This window comes from Salmo salar, chromosome ssa05 (genome assembly GCF_905237065.1).
Source record: "Salmo salar chromosome ssa05, Ssal_v3.1, whole genome shotgun sequence".
Classification (NCBI taxonomy): domain Eukaryota; kingdom Metazoa; phylum Chordata; class Actinopteri; order Salmoniformes; family Salmonidae; genus Salmo; species Salmo salar.
In genome coordinates, this window is record NC_059446.1 from 48,036,660 (window position 1) to 48,054,313 (window position 17,654).

The 17,654-nt window shown below is 43.2% G+C and overlaps 1 pseudogene; it reads right to left on the reverse strand.

Moving 5' to 3' along the window:
- Nucleotides 1-871: 871 nt before the first annotated feature.
- LOC106605013 (GPN-loop GTPase 2-like) lies at nt 872-15,753 on the reverse strand (annotated as a pseudogene).
- Between the last annotated feature and the right edge of the window lie 1,901 nt (nt 15,754-17,654).

The window sequence follows — 17,654 nt, forward strand, 5'->3', positions numbered from 1 at the left end:
CCCTGCGGCCTTGTGAATGTTCACCTGTTTAAAGGTCTTACATCAGCTACGGAGAGTGTGATCATACAGTCATCCAGAACAGCTGATGCTCTCATACATGCTTCAGTGTTGCTTGCCTCGGAGCAAGCATAGAAGTTATTTAGCTCGTCTGGAAGACTTTTGTCACTGGGAAGCTCACAACTGTGCTTCCCATTGTAGTCCGTAATAGCTTGCAAGCCCTGCCACACCCGATAAGCGTCAGAGCCGGTGTAGTACGAGTCGATCTTAGTCCTGTATTGACGCTTTGCCTGTTTGATGGTTCGTCGGAGGGCATAGCGGGATTTCTTATAAGCGTCCGGGTTGGAGTCCCACTCCTTGAAAGCGGCAGTTCTACCCTTTAGCTCAGTGCGGATGTTGCCTGTAATCCATGGCTTCTGGTTGGGGTATGTAGGTACGGTCACTGTGGTGACGACGTCATCGATGCACTTATTGATGACTCTAAGTAGGGTTAGTTTTGACTGCCAATATCCTGATAGTGTTCTTGTTTTTACATGGAATAAAGGTTTACAAGAAAGCAATTCTTCATGGATAAAACATATCAACATTAATCTATTTATTGGTTTCCCAACTAGCCTCTGGACACTGCTGGTATGAACTGTTTTCTGAGCATACGAAAGTCAAGATTACTTTTACCTTTCTAGATGTACAGCAGCATTCGTTCCATTTGATCTGACTCAAGCTCCAATCTGAATTCTCCCTCATCTAAATGTGTCACAGGTCTGGGGTAGATAGGGAGATAATGCTCAGTTTGAGATAGGTGCAGACCAGGAGAGGGTGAGGTGGACTATTACACAGAGCTATAGGTCCACACAAACACACGAGGGCACATCTGTAAATGTCTGTTATACATGCATGTAAGACCAACTCTTCAAGCTTTATTCATTTAAAAAACACTTATTAACAGTTGATTTTGCTGATCTGCAAAGGGATTCATACCCAATGTACACACCTTACAGACTGAAGGGCTGACCAAACTGCCCTCACACACCAGGGTATTTCTCATTACAAAAAGTATATAATTTCCTGTAGTCCATAGCTCCTGGATTTGTCCATGTTTTTCAATGGCAGAATAAGAGATGAGCATTTGCATCCAACTAAACAACACACTGTAGTCTGTACTAACACTGGAATAATAACCAAGGCACAAAGCCAAGGATATTTCGATTCAAATTCTAAACCCAGATTGATCTAATTATTGGATTGTGGGGTAAGAAGCAGTTGGCTTGGACTCTGTTTACAGTCTGATGCTTCTAACCCTTTCTCCTCTATATAACCAGAACCAGCCATATCAAGCTAAAATAGTGATCATTTACGTGTTGAGTCAAAAGTGAAAGAATAGCATTTGCTGCATTTGACACACCACTTCCACTGGACAAATGTACTGTCAGTCCTTTGCTGGCCCAGTGCAAGCAACATGGAGGTCAGCAGCATCCATTGATTGGTGTCTGGTGATTTACAGATCCATCATCACCTCCTCCACAGTCTTTTCACCATCTCCAACATACCCGTCTTGCACTCCTAGAGTTCTAGGGGTAAAATGTAAGAAAATCCAATCAAAATGATATTTGTCACATGCACCATAAAACAACAAGTGTAGACCAACAGTGAAATCCTTAGGAGTGTAGACCAGTCATCTATGGTAAGCAGCACTCTACAGGCAGATCTGTTAAGAACAGAACACACTATTCAAACTCAAATAATTGTCATCACTTGCTGAGAGTGCTTGAAAAAAATGATTAAAATGCAACACACAATATCAAATCCTTTCTGGGTAACTATTAAGTACCTTACTGAGAATGTTTCTTTTTTTACAATTTTTAAATAAAAACAAAAATAGATTCTTAGCAAAGATCAATTTCTCAAGCAAGAATTTTGCGAGGACTGTCTGGGAGTGGTCTAAGTGGGGAGGGGAAAATGGAAAACTAGCCGTTATTGGCAGAAAGGTTTGAAACTCTTATCGGTCTATTTAAGTGATAATGCCCTAGAAGCCGGTGTTTGGATTAATGATAATGGTGCCGGAGGAGATGGCTACCTTTTTATGGTCCCCTAACCATTGTGTGTGTTTTTTGACGTAATTTGTGAACATAACGTTATTTTATACATAATGTTTCTGCCACCGTCTCTTATGACCGAAAAGAGCTTCTAGATATCAGGACAGCAATTACCCACCCCGTACTTTAAGATTTTTTATTTAACGAGTCGGACACAACGGATTTACTCCAGACACCCGACAAGGCCCTTATCCCCGTCATTCGCTGGAGACAGATATCAGGGACGTAGGTCTGGGTGCCTTGCAAGGATCAGACGGCGAGTGGGTAATCTGCCTTTACCATCGGTCCTATTAGCCAACATACAATCACTGTATAATAAAATAGACGAACTACGAGCACGTATATCCTACCAACGGGACATTAAAAACTCGGTTTGAACGACGATATGAATAACATACAGCTAGCGGACTTTACACTTTTTCGGAAGGATAGAACAGCCGCCTCTGGTTAGACAAAGGGTGGCGGTCTATGTACATTTGTAAACAACAGCTGGTGCACGAAATTTAAGGAAATCTGGAGGTTTTGCTCACCTGAAGTAGAGTATCACATGATAAGCCGTAGACCACACTATTTACCAAGAGAGTTTACATCTATATTTTTCGTAACTGTCTATATACCACCACAAACCGATGCTGGCACTAAGACTGCACTCAATGAGCTGTATATGACCATCAGCAAACAGGAAAACGCTCATCCAGAGGCGGAGCTCCTACTGGCCAGGGACTTTAATGCAGGGACACTTAAATACATTTTACCTAATTTCTACCAGCATGTTAATGTGCAACTAGGAGGGGGGCGGGACTCTAGATGACCTCTACTCCACACAGAGACGCATACAAAGCTCTCCCTCGCACACCATTTGGCAAATCTGACCATAATTCTATCCTCCTGATTCCTGCTTGCGAGCAAAAAATTAAGCAGGAAGCACCAGTGACTAAGTGCATCGATGACGTTGTCCCCACAGTGACTGTACGTACATACCCCAACCAGAAGCCATGGATTACAGGCAACATCCACACTGAGCTAATGAGTAGAGCTGCCGCTTTCAAGGAGCGGAAACTGAATCCTGGACTTCCCGACGGGCCGCACCAAGATGGTAAGGGTAGGTAACAACACATCTGCCACGCTGATCCTCAACATGGGGGCCCCTCAGTGGTGCGTGCTCAGTCCCCTCCTGTACTCCTTGTTCGCTCATGACTGCATGGCCAGGCTCGACTCCAACACCATCATTAAGTTTGCTGATGACAACAGTGGGAGGCCTGATCAACGACAACGATGAGACTGACCTCCTCCCTATAGGCTGAGACCTGGCCATGTGGTGCCAGGACAACAACCTCTCCCTCAACGTGATCAAGACAAAAGGAGATGTTTTTGGACTACAGGAAAAGGAGGATCGAGCATGCCCCGATTCTCATCGACAGGGCTGTAGTGGAGCAGGTTGAGAGCTTCAAGTTCCTTGGTGTTCACATCACAAAAAAACGATCATGGTCCAAACACACCAAGACAGTCAAAAAGAGGGCACGACAAGATTTGGCATGGGTCCTCAGATCCTCAAAACGTCATACAACTGCACCAGTGAGAGCATCACTGCCTGGTATGGCAACTGCTCGGCCTCTGACCGCAAGGCACTACAGAGGGTAGTGCATACGGCCCAGTACATCATTTGGGCCAAGCATCCTGCCATCCAGGACCTTTATAGCAGGCAGTGTCAGAGGAAGGCCCTAAAAATTGTCAAAGACTCCAGCTACCCTAGTCATAGGCTGTTCTCTCTGCTACTGCACGGCAAGCGGTACCAGAGCACCAAGTCTAGGTCCAAAAGACTTCTTAACAGGTTCTACTCCTAAGCCATAAGACCCCTGAACAGCTAATCAAATGGCTACCCAGACTATTTGTATTGCCCCCTCACCCCCCTCTTTTACGCTGCTCCTACTCTGTTTATTATCCTTACATCCTCAATTTAACTCCACCTACATATTACCTCGACTAACTGGTGCCCCCGCACATTGACTCTGTACCGGTACCCCCTGTATATAGCCTCGCTATTGTTATTTTACTGCTGCCCTCTAATTATTTGTTACTTTTATTTATCAATTGTTACTTATCTATTGTTTACTTTATTTTCTTAAAACTGCATTGTTGGTTAAGGGCTTGTAAGTAAGCATTTCACTGTAAGGTCTACACCTGTTGTATTCGGCGCATGTGACAAATAACATTTGATTTGGAGAATATATTGGCAAGGTGCTGTTAGGCCCGAGACGAAGTCGGCAAACCATGCCAATATATCCTCCAAACACCGCCTTCAAGGGCATTATCACTTTTATACAACGGGTTACCAACATATTAAAATAATATCTATTTTTTTAAATTGGGGGATTAATTTATTCATAGCATTTCATCCTTCCACGAGATATAGTCCTGACACAAATCTAGGGTTTGCTCCCCAAGTCGTTAAGTCTTTTTGTTCTGTATCAATGGATGCGACCCAGTCGTTATATTGCCATACTTTCTTGCAACGTTCTTATCCCTTGCTTGCTAGCTAGCCAACTACGGCTAACTTAGTCATGTCAAACAGCACAGCCATAATAAACAGCAAAGTAGCTGCATTTGCTTAAGCTGTTTTTTTGTGACATTTATTTGGATACATTCATAAGACTGAGCTAATGATGCTCGATTTAACCTGGCATAGAAAATGTGCTCTCGTCAGAACACTTGTTTAGAGGAGTTAGCCTAACGCATCGTCCGGGTTAGGGTTTGGCCGGGGTAAGCTTCATTGTAAAAAATTATTTGTTCTTAACTGACTTGCCTAGTTAAATAAAGGCTAAACTAAAAAAAAATAACTTCAAACTGAAGCTGAAAAGACCACAAACTAGCTGCATTTCATTTCACCTGTTTTCTATTGACATTTCTTTGTATATACCCATATAAATGATGCCGATTCATGATTGACTGGCTGAGAAAAGCTGGCTGCCTGTCTCGTCCCCACTCCTGAACGTTCATTACTATGGGACTGCTGAAGATCAAATTTCAATATTGAAACAATGTTGCAAATGTCAGAGAGACAGACAGCAAATCTCCATTATTGAAAACCAATTGCTAGCCTAAAAGAAATAAGCGATATCGTTTTCATGCTTTTTACAGTGGAGACCAAGTTTATAAATTGTCTGGCTGGGCTGATGAGACACTGGATTGAGCAGTGAGATGGAACAGAGTAAATAGGCATTTCAACATCATAGCTTTAGCCAGTGGTAACTTGTGGAATAGACACCGGCTGGAATGCGATTTTAACCAATCAGCATCCAGGATTAGACCCACCTGTTATATAACTAATAAACCACCTCGTGCTGTCACCAAGCAGACTAACATTCCATCCCATCAAAACAAGCTGACATTTCAGGTGGTCTTTTCAAACAGCTCTTACATTAAAAGGGTATTATACTTTTAAAGTATTATTCCAACCTCAGTGTGGAAATATGTGGAGTATCTTCCACCTTTAAATGGACCAGAACTCTATTGACATACAGTACCAGTCAAAGGTTTGGACACAACTACTCATTCAAGGGTATTTCTTTATTTTTACATTGTAGAATAATAGTGAAGACATCAAAACTATGAAATAACACATATGGAATCATGTAGTACAAAAAATGTTATATTTGAGAATCTTCAAAGTAGCCACCCTTTGCCTTGACGACAGCATTGCACACTTTTGGCATTCTCTCAACCAGCTTCATGAGGAATGCTTTTCCAACAGTCTTGAAGGAGTTCCTACATATGAGCACTTGTTGGCTACCTTTCCCTCACTCTGCGGTCCAACTCATCCTAAAAACCATCTCAATTTGGTTGAGGTCAGGTGATTGTGGAGGCCAGGTCATCTGATGCAGCACTCCATCACTCTCCTTGGTCAAATAGCCCTTACACAGCCTGGAGGTGTGTTTTGGGTCATTGTCCTGTTGAAAAACAAATGATAGTCCCACTAAGCGCAAAGCAGATGGGATGGCGTATCACTGCAGAATGCTGTGGTAGCCATGCTGGTTAAGTGTGGCTTGAATTCTAAATAAATCACAGTGTCACCAGCAATGCACCCCCACACCATCATACCTCCCTCTTCCATGCTTCATGGTGGGAAGCATCTGTTCACCAACTCTGCGTCTCACAAAGACACAGCAGTTGGAAGCAAAAAAAATCTCAAATCAGACCAAAGGATAGATTTCCACCAGTCTAATGTCCATTGCTCGTGTTTCTTGGCCCAAGCAAGTCTTCTTATTGGTGTCCTTTATTAGTGGTTTCTTTGCAGCAATTCGAACATGAAGGCCTGATTCACGCAGTCTCCCCTGAACAGTTGATGATGATGTGTCTGTTACTTGAACACTACGAAGCATTTTTTTGGGCTGCAATCTGAGGCTGGTAACTCTAATGAACTTATCCTCTGCAGCAGAGGTAACTCTGGGTCTTCGTTTCCTGTGGCGGTCCTCATGAGAGCCAGTTTCATATCACTTTTATTTTTAAAATTTTACCTTTATTTAACTAGGCAAGTCAGTTAAGAACAAATTCTTATTTTCAATGATGGCCTAGGAACAGTGGTGATTTTTGGTTTTCACGACTGCACTTTAAGAAACTTAACGTTTTCATTTTTCCGGATTGACTGACCTTTATGTCTTAAAGTAATGGTGGACTGTCATTTCGCTTTGCTTATTTGAGCAGTTCTTGCCATACTATGGACTTGGCCTTTAACCAAATAGGGCTATCTTCTGTATACCACCCCTACCTTGTCACAACACAACTGACTGGCTCAAATGCATTAAGGGGAAGAAATTCCACACATTTACTTTTAACAAGGTACACCTGTTAATTGAAATGCATTACATGTAATTGAAATGCATTACAGGTCATTGAAATGCATTACCTCATGAAGCTGGTTGGACCGCAGAGTGAAGGAAAAGCAGCCAAAGTGCTCAGCATATGTGGGAACTCCTTCAAAACTGCTGGAAAAGAATTCCAGGTGAAGCTGGTTGAGGGAATGCCAAGAGTGTGCAAAGCTGTCATCAAGGCAAAGGGTGGCTACTTTGAAGAACCTCAAATATAAAATATATTTTGATTTGTTTAACACTTTTTTTGTTACTACATGATTCCATATATGTTATTTCATCACTAATATTGTACAATGCAGAAAATAGTAAAAATAAAGAAAAACCCTTGAATGAGTAAAATTGCTTTGTTTCATAGGTTGAGAATGTGAAATAGACTGGTTTAATAACAAACACATAAATCAATATAGCAGCTGTGAGTAAAGGATACAAGGTGAACTTAAAGTCTGCTCCCACAGCGGCTGACATCATTGCATGCCAGGTTCCTCCCCTCCAGGTCTCCAAAGCAGTAGACATTGGCTTTGTCCCCTGTCCAGGAGATAGAGCAAAGTGCAGGATGTCAGTGGTTAAGTGGCAAAACATGTAAATGCAAGCTTCATCCTCCAGGTTAAGACTACAGTGTTTTACCCTTACATTACCTTCTAAAATGGACCAATATTTATGAATTTATTTTTATTTCGCTTTTATTTAACATTACATTACATTTACATTTAAGTCATTTAGCAGACGCTCTTATCCAGAGCGACTTACAAAATGGTGCATTCACCTTATGATATCCAGTGGAACAACCACTTTACAATAGTGCATCTAAATCTTTTAAGGGGGGGGGGGTTAGAAGGATTACTTTATCCTATCCCAGGTATTCCTTAAAGAGGTGGGGTTTCAGGTGTCTCCGGAAGGTGGTGATTGACTCCGCTGTCCTGGCGTTGTGAGGGAGCTTGTTCCACCATTGGGGTGCCAGAGCAGCGAACAGTTTTGACTGGGCTGAGCGGGAACTGTGCTTCCTCAGAGGTAGGGGGGCCAGCAGGCCAGTGGTGGATGAACGCAGTGCCCTTGTTTGGGTGTAGGGCCTGATCAGAGCCTGAAGGTATGGAGGTGCCGTTCCCTTCACAGCTCCGTAGGCAATCACCATGGTCTTGTAGCGGATGCGAGCTTCAACTGGAAGCCAGTGGAGAGAGCGGAGGAGCGGGGTGACGTGAGAGAACTTGGGAAGGTTGAACACCAGACGGGCTGCGGCGTTCTGGATGAGTTGTAGGGGTTTAATGGCACAGGCAGGGAGCCCAGCCAACAGCGAGTTGCAGTAATCCAGACGGGAGATGACAAGTGCCTGGATTAGGACCTGCGCCGCTTCCTGTGTGAGGCAGGGTCGTACTCTGCGAATGTTGTAGAGCATGAACCTACAGGATCGGGTCACCGCCTTGATGTTAGTGGAGAACGACAGGGTGTTGTCCAGGATCACGCCAAGGTTCTTAGCACTCTGGGAGGAGGACACAAGGGAGTTGTCAACCGTGATGGCGAGATCATGGAACGGGCAGTCCTTCCCCGGGAGGAAGAGCAGCTCCGTCTTGCCGAGGTTCAGCTTGAGCTGGTGATCCGTCATCCACACTGATATGTCTGACAGACATGCAGAGATGCGATTCGCCGCCTGGTTATCAGAAGGGGGGAAAGGAGAAGATTAATTGTGTGTCGTCTGCATAGCAATGATAGGAGAGACCATGTGAGGATATGACAGAGCCAAGTGACTTGGTGTATAGCGAGAATATGAGAGGGCCTAGAACAGAGCCCTGGGGGACACCAGTGGTGAGAGCGCGTGGTGCGGAGACAGATTCTCGCCACGCCACCTGGTAGGAGCGACCTGTCAGGTAGGACGCAATCCAAGCGTGGGCCGCGCCGGAGATGCCCAACTCGGAGAGGGTGGAGAGGAGGATCTGATGGTTCACAGTATCAAAGGCAGCAGATAGGTCTAGAAGGATGAGAGCAGAGGAGAGAGAGTTAGCTTTAGCAGTGCGGAGAGCCTCCGTGACACAGAGAAGAGCAGTCTCAGTTGAATGCCCAGTCTTGAAACCTGACTGATTAGGATCAAGAAGGTCATTCTGAGAGAGATAGCAGGAGAGCTGGCCAAGGACGGCACGTTCAAGAGTTTGAGAGAAAAGAAAGAAGGGATACTGGTCTGTAGTTGTTGACATCGGAGGGATCGAGTGTAGGTTTTCAGAAGGGGTGCAACTCTCGCTCTCTTGAAGACGGAAGGGACGTAGCCAGCGGTCAAGGATGAGTTGATGAGCGAGGTGAGGAAGGGGAGAAGGTCTCCGGAAATGGTCTGGAGAAGAGAGGAGGGGATAGGGTCAAGTGGGCAGGTTGTTGGGCGGCCGGCCGTCACCAGGTAGGCTAGTTGAGAACAAGTTCTCATTTGCAACTGCGACCAGGCCGAGATAAAGCATAGCAATTCGACACAAACAGCAACACAGTTACACAAGGAATAAACAAAACATAGTCAATAATACAGTAGAACAAAAGAAAACAAAAAGTGCAAACTATGTAAGTTAAGGCAATAAATAGGCCATGGTGGCAAAGTAATTACAATATAGCAATTAAACACTGGAATGGTAGATGTGCAGAAGATGAATGTGCAAGTAGAGATACTGGGGTGCAAAGGAGCAAGATAAATAAATAAATACAGTATGGGGATGACGTAGGTAGATAGATGGGCCGTTTACAGATGGGCTGTTTACAGATGGGCTATGGACAGGTGCCGTGATCTGTGAGTTGCTCTGACAGCTGGTGCTTAAAGCTAGTGAGGGAGATATGAGTCTCCAGCTTCAGAGATTTTTGCAGTTCGTTCCAGTCTTTGGCAGCAGAGAACTGGAAGGAGAGACGACCAAAGGAGGAATTGGCTTTGTAGGTGACCAGTGAGATATACCTGATGGAGTGCCTGCTACAGTGGGGGGGGGAGTAGCTGATTTTGTACATTTGCCCACTTACTATTAAAATTATAGACTGATAATTTCTTTGTAAGTTTATTTGAACAGTGAGACAGAACAAAAACAAAAAAAATCCAAAAAAACGCATGTCAAAAATGTTATAAATTGATTTGCATTTAAATGAGGGAAATAAGTATTTGACCCCTCTGCAAAACATGACTTAGTACTTGGTGGCAAAACCCTTGTTGGCAATCGCAGAGGTCAGACGTTTCTTGTAGTTGGCCACCAGGTTTGCACACATCTCAGGAGGGATTTTGTCCGACTCCTCTTTGCAGATACTTCTCCAAGTCATAAAGGTTTTGAGGCTGACGTTTGGCAACTCGAACCTTCAGCTCCCTCCACAGATTTTCTATAGGATTAAGGTCTGGAGGCTGGCTAGGCCACTCCAGGACCTTAATGTGCTTCTTCTTGAGCCACTCCTTTGTTGCCTTGGCCATGTGTTTGGGTTCCTCCTCCTCCAAACACAGCGAGTTGAGTTGATGTCAAAGAGCTCCATTTTGGTCTCATCTGACCACAACACTTTCACCCAGTTGTCCTCTGAATCATTCAGATGTTCATTGGCAAACTTCAGACGGGCATGTATATGTATTCTTGAGCAGGGGGACCTTGCGGGCGCTGCAGGATTTCAGTCCTTCACGGCGTAGTGTGTTATCAATTGTTTTCTTGGTGACTATGATCCCAGCTGCCTTGAGATCATTGACAAGATCCTCCCGTGTAGTTCTGGGCTGATTCCTCACCGTTCTCATGATCATTGCAACCCCACGAGGTGAGATCTTGCATGGAGCCCCAGGCCGAGGGATATTGACAGTTCTTTTGCTTTTCTTCCATTAGCAAATAATCGCACCAAATGTTGTCACCTTCTCACAAAGCTGCTTGGTGATGGTCTTGTAGCCCATTCCAGCCTTGTGTAGGTCTACAATCTTGTCCCTGACATCCTTGGAGAGCTCTTTGGTCTTGGCCATGGTGGAGAGTTTGGAATCTGATTGATTGATTGCTTCTGTGGACAGATGTATTTTATACAGGTAACAAACTGAGATTAGGAGCACTCCCTTATAGAGTGTGCTCCTAATCTCAGCTCGTTACCTGTATAAAAGACACCTGGGAGCCAGAAATCTTTCTGATTGAGAGGGGGTCAAATACTTATTTCCCTCATTAAAATGCAAATCAATTTATAACATTTCTGACATGCGTTTTTCTGGATATTTTTGTTGTTATTCTGTCTCTCACTGTTCAAATAAACCTACCATTAAAATTATAGACTGATCCTTTGTCAGTGGGCAAACGTACAAAATCAGCAGGGGATCAAATACTTTTTCCCCCCACTGTATGAGTGGGTACTGCTATGGTGACCAGTGAGCTGAGAAGGCGGGGCTTTACCTAGCAGAGACTTGTAGATAACCTGTAGCCAGTGGGTTTTGCGACGAGTATGAAGCGAGGGCCAACCAACAAGAGTGTACAGGTCGCAATGGTGGGTAGTGTATGGGGCTTTGGTGACAAGACAGATGGCACTGTGATAGACTGCATCCAGTTTGTTGAGTAGAGTATTGGAGGCTATTTTATAGATGACATCACCGAAGTCAAGGATCGGTAGGATGGTCAGTTTTAAGAGGGTATGTTTGGCAGCATGAGTGAAGGATGCTTTGTTGCGATATAGGAAGCCGATTCTAGATTTAATTTTGGATTGGAGATGCTTAATGTGAGTCTGGAAGGAGCGTTTACAGTCTAGCCAGACACCCAGGTATTTGTCCACGTATTCTAAGTCAGAGCCGTCCAGAGTAGTGATGCTAGACGGGCGAGCAGGTGTGGGCAGTGATTGATTGAATAGCATGCATTTAGTTTTACTTGCGTTTAAGGGCAGTTGGAGGCCACGGAAGGAGAGTTGTATGGCATTGAAGCTCGCCTGGAGGTTCGTTAACACAGTGTCCAAAGAGGGGCCAGAAGTATACAGAATGGTGTCGTCTGCGTAGGGGTGGATCAGAGACTCACCAGCAGCAAGAGCAACATCATTGATGTATACAGAGAAGAGAGTCGGATTACGAGTTTAGACAAAGTGATCACGGTTGTATTCACTAGTAGGCACGAAGTGGAATAAAAATATCTGAAACAGAGCGGTACTGAACTTTATGTCCCATATTAAATATGACCGAGAAACAGCAGATGCCCAAGAACCAGTGAACTTCTAAAAAGTCTCACCTGCACATTGAGAGGCACAAAAGAGACAAGGCCGTAGTCTTGTATGACCCCTGCGAGTTTCTCATTTAGTTTGAGGAACTTCCTAAAGAAAGGGTCAGCAGCCAAGTGATCCAGCAGATATGTCAGGTCCATAACATCTGTGTAGAAGTCCAGGTTGAAGGCTATCCCAGAGACAGAAAGTGCAAAAATGAAACAAATCCCCCAGCTAAAGACAAACTTTCAAATCAAAACACTTCTGAGGGAAACTGAGGGAATATAGCCATACAAAGCACATATTCATCATCACTCAGGACGTCTCATCAAATCAAAATGTTATTGGTCACAAACACATGCTTAGCATCTCACCCAGTTTGCCGTACTGCTCGATGAGGTCCATCCTGGAGAGGACGTTGACGTGGGGTAGCTCCACCAAATGAACTTAGCTGGGTCAGCGCAGTAATGAGAGTCCACAAGGTGCACTGCAGTCAGCTGAGAGTGTTTAAAGAGGGAGTGTTAGTGAGACTGTGCAGGGATTCAATTATCTGGCGCAGGTTATCCCGGTGGGGCGAGTTTGCACCGGGTGAAATATGATGACATTTGTTTTTGAAACGGGCTCCCCCCTCGGAGGTGAGCCAGGTGCCCTGTTCAAAGCCTAGGCTAGATTATTAAGCATGTGGAGTAATGAGTTGGCTTCTACTTTTATTAAAAGCAAAAAAGTGATTGCTTTTAATAAAAATGCTTTATCTGCCTTCCCAATGAAAACTAGTTTGAAAATTCAAACATATATTTTATGGAAAGAGATGCATTTCTGAACAATGAACCATGCTGTTCGAATTGAGAAGGGCGCTCCTCCCTCACCGATTTTGCCCATTAACATCACAGGCCATTGACTGGTGCACCGCTGCTCAGGTTATTAGAACTCGCTCAGTGATATGAGCACAACCTATAGGCCCTATGACTCAACACTAATAAAGCACATGCCCATAAAACACCAATACAAATAGCTAGACCTACTTGTCAAAGCCCCAAATTCTCCATCAATACAGCAAACAATACATTTCTTAAGTTAGGCTAAATTATACTGAATGTGTCTTGCGTGGATTGACATACTACAATGAGTGTTTATTTTGGGTAATCGTTCATACTAGGAATCACAACATTCCAGCACCAATGGGCACAAACATCTTAGAATCCTGAAGCATCTCACCCTGAAGTTCCACTTGGCCAGCTGAGAAAATATGTTTTTCACTGAGTTCTGGTGGGTGTACAGCTCCACCTGACCAGGACAGTCAAACAGGAAGTAACAGTCACTATGTTCCTCTAACTTGGATTCCAGCCAGTCCAGATTGGCCTCCAGGTACTCCATGCAGTACAGGAGTCCACCATTGGGCCCCAGCTTCAAACCCTCCATCTAGGGTGACCAGCTCTGAAATATCCATGGCATAGGAGCCCTTCATTTGCAGGGTCCATGTTCACCACAACTACCTTCCGTCCCAAGTGACTCAAGAACTCCTGCATCCCCCAGCAGTATGTGGTTTTACCTGAGCCAGGAGGTCCAATGACCACCTGGCCAAAGCGTAAGGATGGAGGCTGCGGGGGCTTGGTGGCCATGATTACTTCTCCAAAACTGACTTGTTAGGTTCCCATCTGAGGAGAAAAATGGTACATGCCCATCACTGACCCCTGTCCTGAGCCACTAACCACCACATATGGTCCTTGCCTCAGGTTAGCCCCTTCATAGAAGCTAACTCCATTTAGCACCTATTAATGATAGTATCTTCTGGCCAGGGGAGTTTTGTTAGGTGCCCCGACACTTGTTCTGAACATTAACATGCATCATTTACAGTACGGTTTTGGAAACATAAAAAAGGTATGCATCTTTCATATCAGCAAGAAATTATTTTCAATAAATTAAAGGTTAAATTACTACGCACCTTTATAGGGTTGCGCTGCAAAAACACCGACAGCGCCATTGCATTTTGGTACACCAGAATTACATTCATTCCCAATGAAACACCGAGTTTGCCTTGCGTTGCAGAGGCAGTCGCAGTGCGTTCAGTCGTTGGATTTATCAAATGTGTGCGTCAAACTGTATGCGTAGACTGCTTGACAAACGGTAGCAGAAGCTGAATGTTGAACTTTTCTTGCATACATATCCTGATGATACTGCATACCATTTTGCGCAATGACGCTGTCGGTGTGTTAAATAGTCTATTATTGGGCTAGCTTGTGTTAAATAGTCTATTATTGGGCTAGCTGAGGAACGCTCAACTCAGTTCTCTTATATCGAGGCGGAGTTGAGTTTTGATAACGTTTGATAGCAACAACAACATCCGCCTCGATTAAAGAGAACGGAGTTGAGCGTTCATCAGCTATTACGGGCCTAGCGCAGGGTTTCCCCGAACTCGGTTCTCGGGACCCCAAGGAGTGCACGTTTTGGTTTTTGCCATAACACAACTGATTCAAATAATCATCAGGCGTTGAAAAAAATATAAACCAATTATCAGGATTTGTATCGGCTGTGCAGTGTTAAGGCAAAAACCAAAACGTGCACTCCTTGGGATCCCGACGTGGACATAATATGTGGAATGTTCCAACAACTTCGTAAATAACAAGGTTGCCAACAAACAACAAAGTTATATAAAGGCAGCATAAAATACCAGGTAGGGAGTGGGCAATATTGTTGAGTTTTTCCACACACCACGTTTATTCCGAAAAATGTCTGTCCTCACTCTGGTAGCCTATGGACAAACAATAAGAATAAAATACGTGGTGAGTTGATGCCTATTCGGCAGCTAGTTAGCTAGGTGAATTGATCATGCTACTTTGTATGCGTTTGTTGGCATCCTTGTTATTTACGAAGTTTTTGAACAGATTCCTGATGGAACGTTCCACAAATTATACCTACCCTGGGAAACTTGCCAGGTTAGCGCAGAAACGTGTAAACATCTTTCACGGACTAACATCTTTAATTTAATATGCACATTTTATAATTTTGCTAGTTAGTACCAGTGGTGGAAAAAGTACACAATTGTCATACTTTAATAAAAGTAAAGATACCTTAATAGAAAATGACTAAAGTAACATACTACTTGAGTAAGTCTTAAAGTATTTGATTAAATATACTTTTCAAAAGTAAATGTAATTGCTAAAATAGTTAAGTATCAAAAGTAATCATTTAATGTTCATTTTAGTAAACAAACCCGATAGCACATTGTTTAATGTTTATTTTTTTTTTTAGGAATGTAGTGAAGTAAAATTTGTCAAATCTAAAAAGTACAGATACCAGCCAAAACCATAAGTAGTACTTTAAAGTAATGTTACTTAAGTACTTTATAACACTGGTCAGAATAGCATTCTATGCACAATGTCATGCGAAGTGATGATGCTCTAGCTAGCTATTCATATTGCAGCTAGCTTGCTAATTAGCAGCGTAGTAAAATTATCAAGACAATAAGTTAAAATAGCTAGCAAAATGCTACTCAAAAGACATAAGCACAAATAAGTGTTGTAAATGTTACAGTACGAGTGAAATGTACTAACCAGCACCAACTTCGCCACCTGCCGCCGTTAAATTTAGTTATTGGAAAACCTAGACAACACTGCTATGAAACAGGTAATAAATAACTACTTCTGGGTCACGGTTTCCGGAATCCTTCAGAATAAAAGTCCCACCCTGTATACTTAGTAAAGGAATAGTTAGGGCCAAAATTAACACAACTATCGATATCTTTGACTTTTTAATCATACAAAGAACTACGTATTTCTATAAGATATTATGTAAGAAAAAAATGTTCAAGCCTAAATGGTCAACGTTTTGTGTGTACGTGTATCATTAATTGCAACTTAAAAAAAGTATATTGTAATGACCTGACTAGATCATAAAGGAACACTTGTCCAGACAGAGGATTGAGTTTACGAATTTACGGTTTATTAACCCAACTTTACACAGGCTACTGTTTGGCCGTAGCCGACGCCAAATAAATGAAAGATACCCCACAAACCAACCGTGACCTTCTCTTGTGAAGCCCAGACGTAAGAGAGAGAACAATGGCTAATTCCCCTGCCCAACCCCCCTCCACGCCACTCCGCCAACCACCAGGATGCCCGGCATCTGAACATTCCAGGCATTCCCGTGATTGGCAGATAGCAGGTTGATTGGCATGTCGGACCCCGCGAACACTGGGTACTGGTAAGTACAACACAACCAACTAATAGCCTAACATATAACACACAGCTGTCTGTACGGGTCGCAACAATATGCTTTATGCTATTTGCCTCATGACTCCTGCGTGCTTTGTTAACTATGAACTTGCTTATTTAGCATCACTACTCTGGACTGTTCTGACCTAGAATATGTGGACAACTACAAAAACCTAGGTGTCTGGCAAGACTGTAAACTCCCCTCCCAGACTCATATTAAACATCTCCAATCCAAAATCAAATCTAAAAAGTAAAACTAAATACATGCTATTCAATCATCACACTGCCCGCACCCAGGGGCGGAAATCCCGGGGGGGGACGGGGGGACACGACCCCCCCCATCCTGGGAAAAATATGATTTGTCCCCCCCAATATATCACTGAAACATAACTATGTAATTTAAATAATATTAATAATACGCAATGAAAGCAATTGTGCTGATTATAGACACTTAATAGCGCGTTTTTAAGTTTCAAAAGATTGCAACCCCCCCCACCCTTTGCCTCACAATGGTTTGATCCACTGCCAGTTCCTTAGCTTGCTAGGTAACAGAGAGGTCGTATCTACTGTCTGAAAGGCACTCAATGCACGTAACTGACGTGAGGTTAATCCAGTCAATCGCGCACACACACTAGCTGAATATGCAGAGCTAGCGCGCAAATATTAACTATTAAGCTAGCTAGTACCTATTCCATTTATGTGGCGTCGTCAAAGATGGAAATCAGCATGCAGATGATGTAAGTTAGTGCTTCAAAGTCCCTGTGATAAGGTTAGCGATAAACTGAAATCCAAACTGAACAGAACTACACTCTCTTCTACCATTGTCTTAAATATATTTAATGGTCTCGTTGCAAAAGCTAAATTGTCGCAAGTGAACTTTTATTTATTTATTTTATTTCACCTTTATTTAACCCGGGTAGCAAAGATTATAGCAAACACCACCGAAACTGAATTGGTGCTCGCTAGCTTTGCAAATTCAGCTATTGTTGGAAGCCAGCCAATATGAAACAAACTATTAAAATTACAAAAGGTTGCAGCATATGTTGTGTAAATGGTGAACTCATACAGCTGTCAACTCTTGTCATTTTAATCCGTTTCACATTTGCTAGCTACCTTTTAGATCGAAGCACCAATAGAATGATTGAAGATGATAGAAGCCCATCTCCTACTGTAAATAACCTACACACTGTGTGTGTAGCCAGCCAGCCAGCCAGGTAGAAAAATGGCAGAAAAATAAAAGACGGACATCAGAGTATTTTTCAATACACCAAAACGCATAGTAAGAACCCTAGTAGCCTAATATCTCAAAGACTAGTTGATAAAATGTTCATAAGAAAGAAATGAAA